Source organism: Papio anubis, chromosome 15 (genome assembly GCF_008728515.1).
Source record: "Papio anubis isolate 15944 chromosome 15, Panubis1.0, whole genome shotgun sequence".
Taxonomy (NCBI): domain Eukaryota; kingdom Metazoa; phylum Chordata; class Mammalia; order Primates; family Cercopithecidae; genus Papio; species Papio anubis.
In genome coordinates this window covers 49,619,397-49,629,735 of record NC_044990.1, presented here as the reverse complement: position 1 = coordinate 49,629,735, position 10,339 = coordinate 49,619,397, and the positions used below count along the sequence as shown (strand labels likewise).

The window sequence follows — 10,339 nt, the reverse complement described above, 5'->3', positions numbered from 1 at the left end:
ACCAACACACCCAGCTAATTAAAATACATATTTTGTAGAGACAGAGTCTCACTATGTTGACTGGGCTGGTCTCAAACTCCTGGCCTCAAGTGATCCTCTTGCCTCAGCCTCTCAAAGGTGCTGTGATTATAGGTATGAGTCATCACACCTGGGCATATGTTGAAATCTTAATGCCCAATGAGATAGTATTAAAAGTCAGGCTTTTGTGTGTCATTAGGTCATGAGGGTGGAGTCCTTGTTATGGGATTAGTGTCCTTATAAAATAAGCCTCTCTCACTTTTTCCACCATGTGAAGATATAAGAGTTCAGCAGTCTTCAAGCTGAAAAAGAGCTCTTACCCAACCATGAGGCCACACTGGTGCCCTGGCTTTCAGCTTCCAGAACAGTGAAATATACATTTCTGTTGGTTATTAGCTACCCATTGTGTGGTACATTGTTATAGCAACCTGAACTAAGACTCTTATCTTTTAAATCATTGGCCCTTCTTTTCCTATTTTCTTTATTATGTTAAACCTATTAATGAATGTTTCATTTCAGACATCTTTTCATTCAGAATTCCTGTTTTGTTTATTGGTAGTATTACCGACGTTATACTAGGTTGCTGTGAGTTCATTTATTATGTCAAATTTTCTTTTATGTTTTGGTATATTGTTAATAATAATTTAACATCTTTATCTACAAAATCCAATATCCGAGTCATTTCAGAGTTATTTCTTCTTTACTGCATTTTGTTTTTTGTCTTTGGATCACATGTTCCCATTTATTTAAATCTTCAATAATTTTAAAAATATATTTTGGACACTAGAAATAATATACTGTGGAACATTTGGTTTCTCTAATTTTTCTATATGAAATTTTGACTTCTGTAAAAACACTTAACTGAGGCAAACCCATTATCCAAACTGTTTCCATTGTACTAGGCAGCAACTGAAACTGCGTATTTCACTTAATTTTTCAGCTGCTCCTTTCGGCAGGCAAATTTGTAAATACATTTTAGCCTAGAGTTTGAGTTGGTGAATGATGTGCTAGCTGGATTTCAACTCTGATATTCCTTTTTGTCCAGTGCCTTCTTGCTGTGCCAAATTGCAAAACTGTTTCATTAGTGAAGGCTTAATAAAGTGATGTTACCATAAAACGAATGAGTTTGTTATAAATTAAAATCTCTCATTGGCCCCGAATTATGTAAATAGATAATTATACTATATGATATGGTTTGGCTGTTTCCCAACCCGAATCACATCTTGAATTGTAGCTCCCATAATCACCATGTGTCATGGTAGGGACCCAGTGGGAGGTAATTGAATCATGGGGACAGGCTTTTCCCATGCTGTTCTTATGACAGTGAATAAGTCTCATGAGATCTGATGGTTTTACAAAAAGCAGTTCCTCTGTACACACTCTCTTGCCTGCTGCCATGTAAGATGTGCCTTTGCTGCTCCTTCACCTTTCGCCATGATTGTGAGGCCTGTCCAGCCATGTAGAACTGTGAGTTCATTAAACCTCTTTTTCTTCATAAATTACCCAGTCTCAGGTATGTCCTTATGGCAGCGTGAGAATGAACTAATACACTATACTTCAGTTTTTAAGCATAGATTGAGTTGATCCCACACTAGCGTGTGTGTTAAGCCATTGTAATAGAAGAAAGACTTTGAGTAATAGCCATAAATGCATAAGGATATAAGGAAATGAACAGGAAATGTGTAGTGGCCCATATCAGTTTTCTATGTAGGATTTACCCACATTTTCCTCTTATCACTGACCCCGAAATGTTTCAATAGTGACTTTTATTCAAATTGTCCTTTTTAGAGCTATTTTACATACAGCTTTTTGTTAATTGTCACTGTAGTTAAAAAAGAAATCTGAAACCTTTTTTTAAGTTAAAATGATATTGGTATTAATGCTATAGTAAGTCTGAAATAAACTAATTTTTACTTTCTGCCTTAAAATCTTAATATAAATAAACGTCAAAACAAGAAGCAAATAAAGTTCTAAGAGATTTAAAGTATAGTCTTAATTCCAAGAAAGGTTTTCAAATATTGAAATATTTTCTTGTTTCAATTTTGTTTCTTCTTCACTCTTACTGGGTTACACAGCTAATTCATTAGGTGGTTATGTGTGACTATAGAGAGAATCTGGAAGTCATATTCCTGTTTTATATTTCAGAAATCAAAAGCCTTTGGTGTTGAAATTCCATTTTTGAGTTATATATAAAATATGGTAATATATAAGACAGAAGTATTAACTAACAGCTATTAACTGTTGTTAAAAGCCAGAAAGAATGGTAGTGACTAAAAGTTAGAACAAATGGTGCTTCCCAAGCACTGGTAACATTCTGCTTTTTGATATCATTGCTCATTACATGACTGCATTTAGTGTGTGAAAATTCATAAATTGGTGCAATTATATTTTTATTTTTCTAAATGTATAAATATGGTGTGTATATACATAGATATAAGTTTATGTTTAATTAGAATAGATGCATGGATTGGAAGAAGCAAGAGAGACATATGGATTAAAGTTGAAAGGCTCTTAAGATAATTAAGAAATAAATAATTTCAGATTGGCTAAAAACGATAGTAAAGGGGATGAAAGAAAGTGAATAATACACTGTATACTGAAAGTAAGTTCATAGGGCTTAGTAAGTTGAACTGGGAAGAAAGAGTATTGTCTCAATTGTCTCTTTTTTTTTGAGATGGAATCTCACTGTGTCACGCAGGCTGGAGTGCAGTGGCACAATCTCGGCTCACTGCAACCTGCACCTCCCAGGTTCAAGCAATTCTCCTGCCTCAGCCTCTTGAGTATCTGAGATTACAGGCATGCACCACCATGCCTGGCTAATTTTTGTGGTTTTGGTAGAGACGGGGTTTCACCATGTTGGTCAGGCTGGTCTCAAATGCCTGACCTCATGATCCCCCTGCCTCAGCCTCCCAAAGTGCTGGGATTATAGCTAATGGTTTTTCATATGCCATAAGACATGACAATGCTACTTTCTGACACTATAAAAATATACGGAGTAGTAGGTAATTTCGAGGGAAAAAGCAAGAATTTATTTTTATCTATGATACATTGAGATGCATGAGAAAGTAAAAAGGTGTCAAGTAGTTGACAATATATTTGAATTCAAAGTTAAAAAGGGAATTTTTGTCTGGGAATAACATATTAGGAATTATTGGTCTATAGCTAATATTAAAATGTGGGGAGCAATGAGTTCACCTAGAAGGTTATTGAAATAAGAGTAATGCTAAGACAATGCATAGAGAAACATAAATAATAAGAGATTGGTAAAGGTAGGGCAAGTGGTGAATTAGAAAGAAACTAACTGAATGTACCATGGGAGTCAATAATATTTTCAAGAAAAATGGAATGTTAATTATATAGAATATTGCTCAATGGTCAGGTCAAATAAGATATTAAAAATATTGTCTAAAGATATTAGCATTGCCAGGCGTGGCGGCTCATGTTTGTAATCCCAGCACTTAGGGAGGCCGATGCTGGCAGATCTTGAGGCCAGAAGTTCCAAAGCAGCCTGGCCAACATGGTGAAACTCCCTCTTTACTAAAAATAAAAAAAATTTGCAGGGCGTGGTGGCATACACCTGTAGTCCCAGCTACTTGGGAGGCTGAAGCACAAGAATTGCTTGAGCAACGGGGCAGAGGTTGCAGTGAACTGAGGTTGTGCCACCGCATTCCAGTCTGGGAGACATAGTAAGACTCTGTCTCAAAATAAATAAATAAACAAACAAATACATAGCATAATAATGGTATATAGGGACTTTAGCCACAGGAGTTTGTAGTGATATGTGAGAAATCAAATAAAAATAAGAGTCTGTTGAAGAAGAAATGAGAGATGAGGAAGAGAAGATGGACTACATAGATAAGAATGGATTGGGCCGGGCGCGATGGCTCAAGCCTGTAATCCCAGCACTTTGGGAGGCTGAGACGGGTGGATCACAAGGTCAGGAGATCGAGACCATCCTGGCTAACACGGTGAAACCCCGTCTCTACTAAAAAAATACAAAAAAAACTAGCCGGGCGAGGTGGCGGGCGTCTGTAGTCCCAGCTACTCGGGAGGCTGAGGCAGGAGAATGGCGTGAACCCAGGAGGCGGAGCTTGCAGTGAGCCGAGATCCCACCACTGCACTCCAGCCTGGGCGACAGAGCAAGACTCCGTCTCAAAAAAAAAAAAAAAAAAAAAGAATGGATTGAATTTTATAGAAGTAGAGCAGTAGCAACAGCTTTATGTGGGATATACAAAATGATATATAAGGGCTGGTAGGAGTAATTAATAAAAATGAGATGTTGAAAATACAGAAATGTGAAAGGATAAGATGAATAAAGTTCCTCGAAGAGATGGCAGGTTCAGGAACCCAGAACAAACATTAATGATCTTGCCTTTATTAGAGGAATAGTTATTACATTCTGGGTAAAAAAAATAAGGAATTACAGTTGGGGTAAAAAATAAGAAAAGCCCAGAAACCCAGTGCAACTGCAGGTGGATTATTGTTGATTATTGGAGGGAAAATGAGTAAGTTGCTATCTGAAGGTTTCTTAACTTACAAAGAGATTCGGTGGGGAAAAGGATAGGAACTGGTTGTTTAGAAAGAATACAGACTGTATTAAAGAATCATAATGGTGACTGAATCCAGCATTGACCTTAGGAGTAAATAAGTTAAATGAAAGTGAAGGTGCCTAGAGAGAATAAGGGCAAGGAACTTAGAGATCAGTTCAACCATGTGTGTTTACCATGGCCTTGGAAGTCCTTCATAATGATGACAAGAGCTGAGATGGAAAGAAAATCACCGTTGTCTTCAATGAGCAAGATATAAGTTACATATTCCCTAGATGACAGCAATGAGGAGGTGGAAACTGAAAAAGCCTGACAGAGTGGAGCTCAAATTTTTATTAAAATAAAGAAGACTTAATGGCCTGGGACAACAATAGAAAAGATGACACAAATATTATTTTCAGACTAAATGCAAAGAAGAAAGTTCACATTTAGGAAGGCTAGAAGGAAACAAGGCTTATTCCCACTAAGACATAGTAGTGTTCAGAGAGTGTGTTAAAATGCAGAAAAGTCTGAAGGCTACAAATCAAGACTTCAGGGGATATAATAGGAAAGTGTGAGAGGAGGGTAAGTGTGGAAGGGTTGGGTCAAAGCAACAGATGCACAAAATATTATGGGATGAAGGATTATGAGTTCATTCTGACATGGAGGTCTTTGTTTTGGCAACGACTAGTGTAAACACGTGTTGAGGTTCTGTAGGTTCAGTGGGGATTAAGTCTTAGAACAACGGCTTCCCTATCTGTGTGTTTGTTTCAGAGACGGGAGGTTTTATTTTGCTTTGTTTTTGTGTAGTCAAGTTTTTCACTAATAGTATGAAGGTGCAAGAAAAAGTATTATTGAGAATGATAAACACTGATCATAATAATACGAAATTTATGTATTAATGTCTAATTGTAATAGAACCAGTCTTCATTCTATATGTTAATTTTTGAAGTGATGATTGGGGGTGTCTGGTGAGTGACGCTCTTGCTCTCTATATACAATTAGTGGTAGTCTTAGATTGAAAAAAGATGGATGGCTTATTAGAATAATATAGGTGTTACTCATGGGGAAATCGCTTTCTCTTAGAGGGTGAAATTCTATGATCAAATAGAATAAATATATCACTTTAACCTAACCCCTATCCCCATCCCCCTGAGAGTGCTAAATTTTTTTATCTGTCCTCTTATATTTTGATATTTTAATGCAAATAAATATTTATGAAGACATAATATCTTACAGATATATAAAAGGGAGTAAGATTTGTAATTATTTTTCCTAAGTCAGAAACATAAATCAATGTGACAAATTTCTATTTGAATCCTAAATGTTAGCAAGAATCAGATTTCTTCTTCACTTCTTCAGAATTATCTATCAGTCTGACAGTGAAAGGACACTCTAATTCCTGTTTAATACCCTGGGGAGTGACATTTGTGTGGAATGTCAAGTTCTGAGAACCAGCTGTTAATTACTATGCTTTCCAAGGTACTTTTAATTTAATATGAATTAGTAGATTTGTGCCAGTATCTTCCTTTTTTACATGATACAATATTATTTCCAACTTATTTCATGCTCTAGCCCCCATCAAATTTCAAAATGACCTTTTGTTGCACTGGCAGATCTAAGATTGTATCAACTATGAATCACAATGTCTTATCAATCAAAATGTTACCTATTAGGCTACCTTTCTGCCATGATCAAATGTATCCTTAGAAGGTTCAATACTATATTTGAAGATATAATATGAAGAGTTTTATTCTCCTATCAATGAATCTACAGAAATTTTATTTCCACATATATTAATGGGAAAATTACACTTTAGTGTCAAGTGTAGAAATAAACCTAAAAAGAATATTAGATAAAGAAAGATTTGTCATTACATATTTTAAAAAGAGGATTAAAAGGTGAAATGCCTTTGCAGATTTTACTATATAAATGATTGTAACTAATTACAACTGAAGATGTTTATAATTTGAGAAAGCCTTCTTATTACATAACTATTCCAGTTACAGTCAATATGAGCCTTGGTGTTAGCCAGTATTTCAAAATTGAAGCAAACACTTTATATATATTCATTGATTTAGAGACTGAAGATTTAGTTTCCAGACAAAATTCATCATTCTGCCAAGATGCATGGTGGTCCACAAATGTTGGGTTGGAAGCATATTTTCTTATAAACAAAAATAAACAAAAGTAAATGTTACATTTTTGTGTTTGTTCTATTATTTATACAGCAATTTTCTTGTAATTCAATGATTTTGAAGTTTGATGTGTATTGGAACATTCTGTAGAACTTCTTTAAAAGGCAGAGGAAAGACAATCTCTCCAATCCTAGTTCTGTGCCTGTCTAGGGCTTCACAATAAATCTTTTGACATAGATGTGACATAACTCTGTACTTCTTGAATTTAAAGAAACAGCTTTTCTTTTTCATCATTTACATGCATATTTAATTTAGTAATATTTATTTTCTTCCTCTGTCCCATCTGTTTTCAGGTCAATTATGCATTCTATAATCAGCGGTCATTAGGAATTAGAATATGAGGGAACACCCAAGGAAACACCACTACTACACTTTACCATGCTTTATATATTCTGCTGGGCTAGGATTCAAAACCTGGTGAGGAAATATATCTGAACTTCATCCCCTACACTCTCTGTTGTCCAGTGCCTTTGTACAGTGGCAGACTGCATAATCAGAAAATGAATGAATTTGGTAAAAATGTACTCTTTTTTTAAAATTAGGTAAATAGATACTTAAGACTTAATTTGGTTCTAAGTTAAAGTTTCCTTATCTGATTTCTCATTTTCTGCTTCCTGCTAGTCTCTTAGTTTTCCATATTGTCGTCCTTTATAGAATGATCTATTGAGACTGTCATGGGTATAAAAGTTTAAGGTATGATAAACTTCTTCTTCAATGTCTCCAAATGCTTAGAAAGATATTGTGTATGAAGTGCACAGTTTTCCTAGCCTGAAATTTATTTCCGTACTTCCCTGGTGCTCTGAATTGGTCCATCATCAGATACAGATATCTGTTCCAGCAGTCAGGTATCATATGCCTATTATAAAACCTCACAGCAGACTAAGTCTTGGAGATGCAGCTCCGTTATTTTATCCATGTGTCGTGGTCTTTTTTTTCCCATAGTTTTGTGGTATACTCAGCCGCTGCTACAGCCAACTGATGTGTATTCTTCCAAATTGTATACTTCAACTGCACATTACACTGGCTAATACTGTCTCTTGAATTCCTTGATCCTCTTGTTGCAGTCTCAAAACAACAGAGAATAAGTAACTAGGAACCCCATTTAAATACAAATGGAAAAATAAAAGGTATTGTTTTTGTGGATACTGCATATATACATCAAGACATTTCTATAACAAACCCATGATCTTTGCTGACCTAAATGACTGATTTTACCTCAACCAGACTCATGCCAGTGTTCTGAGAATGGGGCCTAGAGGAGAGTGCGTGTGCACCACGTGTGAATTTGGCACCAATAATAAATGTTGCATGCTAGTCATACAGAAGTGGTAAGAGGCAAGAATCTGTGACAGGCAAAGAGCACTGGCAGAGCTACAAGCCGGTGGTTGTTTTCATGTATATTTGAAAGGGCGCTCTTTACAGGGTCCTCCTGAAATCTATCTCTGATAGCCCACTCAAGGTTTAATCTCAGTGATGAATTAATATTTCATGTTACTGTGTGGTAGGCATTGAATGAATAATACCATGGATTTCCCTGGCTCTCTCTCTCATGCCACCATGTAAAGAAGGTCCTTGCTTCCCCTTTGCCTTCTGCCATGATTGTAAATTTCCTGAGGCCTCCCAGTCAAGCTTCCTCTTAAGCCTGTGGAACTGTGAGTCAACTAACCCCCTTTTCTTCATAAATTACCCAGTCTCAGGTAGTTCTTTATAGTAGTGTGAAAACGAACTAATATAGCTGGCAAATCAAGGCATTAAACAAACCAACAAACAACAACAACAACAACAAAAAACGGAGTGTTTTATATCCCCTCCTAGATGTGCTAGCATGAGACACGTCAAAAGTTGGATAAAATGGAGAAGATCGTTTGAGCGGCACCAAACCACCAGAGGTGAGGTGAAGCCCATAAGATTGGGGAAATTTGAGGCTGAAACAGTTACAGCAATGTCATGCATTGAAAGCTAAAAGACAGAACAAGGAGAGAAGTAGGTGAACAAGTACCTACCAAAGGCAAGCACAGAATGAGAGAAGATTTGAGGATTACGTCCACAGAGGTGATAGAGGATTTATTCTGTTAGCGGAATCAGAAACTGGAACATCTGTTTACCTTCCGTCCTGTAGAGATAAACCATATTGTCAAAGAAAACATGCTAAGTTAGACACTAAATTGTGTCCCCTTTCAGACATTTTGGTCTTTATAGGTGACTTCAGTTTCTCCTTTTCTACTGAACCCTTCTCCTTGCCGATTGTTTCAGGTGATTCTCAAAGTGATTAGCTCATCGTTTTTGGGTTCTAATTTTCTTCTCTTTGTCAAACTCTTACTGGATCCATTCAAAATATCAGTGATAACATTTAATTTTTTCCCTTGAGTCTTTCAGTCAATTTCAAACCCAGGTTCCATCATTCAAAATATTCTTATAGCCTGTATCCATTTCTTTCTCTTTTTTTCCTTAGTAACTTCTCTGATCAAATGTTTCTTTTTTCCCCTTTGCATCTTTGTTCTTTTTACTCCTGAGTAAATCGTCTTTTTCCTGCACATCTGTCAAATGCTCTGTCTTTTCTCCTTTAGTTCTTTACCGCCACAGAGCTTAGTCTTGCAGACTAAGTCCACAGAGCTAAAGACCAAAGTTGAATCAGCAGACACTGATGAGGAATCAAATAAATGAGATCACACCTCCATGGACTTGTCTGTTCCATCTATTGTTTTACTACTTTTTATTCTCTTAATCATAAGTCTATTAATAATTCCCATTGCTGTTACTCATAGAACAGAAGAAGTTGGCATCGTCCACTTAATTGTTTTTTTTTAATTTGGTTTAATGCTTTATATTACAAAGTTTGTTCCTTTTACATATTCATTTCAGAAGGACACAAAAGAAAAACTCCAACATTTTAAAAGTGCAAAGCAAAACAAAAATGCTAAACCATACACAAGTAATAAGGAAAAATTTTGTTGTTTGAGTACAATTTAATAGCATGCTGGATTTGAAAGGTTTTTTTTTTTTTTTTTTTTTTAAAAAGATTATTCTCTTTAAAGTCTTCTATAGAAGAGTAAAAGAAAGCTAAGGCAAATAAATGGTATATCTAAGTGGTTGGTGTGAGAATCTGTTTCTCCTGACTTTAAACTCATTGCTTCAGAAAATTAACAACAGAAATTGAGTACGAAATATATATATATATATAAAATATATTATACATAATATATATTAAGTATTAAATTATTATATTAACAAAGTAATCTTTGAGTTAAATTTTACAAAAAAAATTGACAGATAGGAGGTAAACAATGAGTTAGAAGTATAAAGACTGGAATGCTTGCTTGAGTTCTAAAAATGATTTCAGGCAATATTAGCTGAAAATTAATTTCTCTTAGCCTAGGTAAGAATGTCAGAAGACCTAAGACTGACTAAAAAAATAATGATAAATGGCTATTTATTGAGCTGAGGCATTAGATACCTCGTAGGGTGATGCAAGAATCAATGTAAGATAGGTTTTATTTAATATCGTCATTATGCTTCAAAACTGTAGTAACAAAAATGACAAAGGATCTTCAAAGATCGATTCATGAGAAAAAGATTAAAATCACATAGTATTTATAG

The 10,339-nt window shown here is 35.4% G+C and overlaps 1 long non-coding RNA gene across 1 annotated transcript; it reads left to right on the top strand.

The window, feature by feature from the left end:
* Positions 1-4,235: 4,235 nt before the first annotated feature.
* Positions 4,236-9,666, top strand: LOC103879310. Its single transcript, XR_002518413.2, has 3 exons — positions 4,236-5,515; positions 7,036-7,159; positions 8,558-9,666. It is a non-coding gene; the product is annotated as an uncharacterized LOC103879310 (long non-coding RNA).
* The last annotated feature ends 673 nt before the right edge of the window (positions 9,667-10,339 follow it).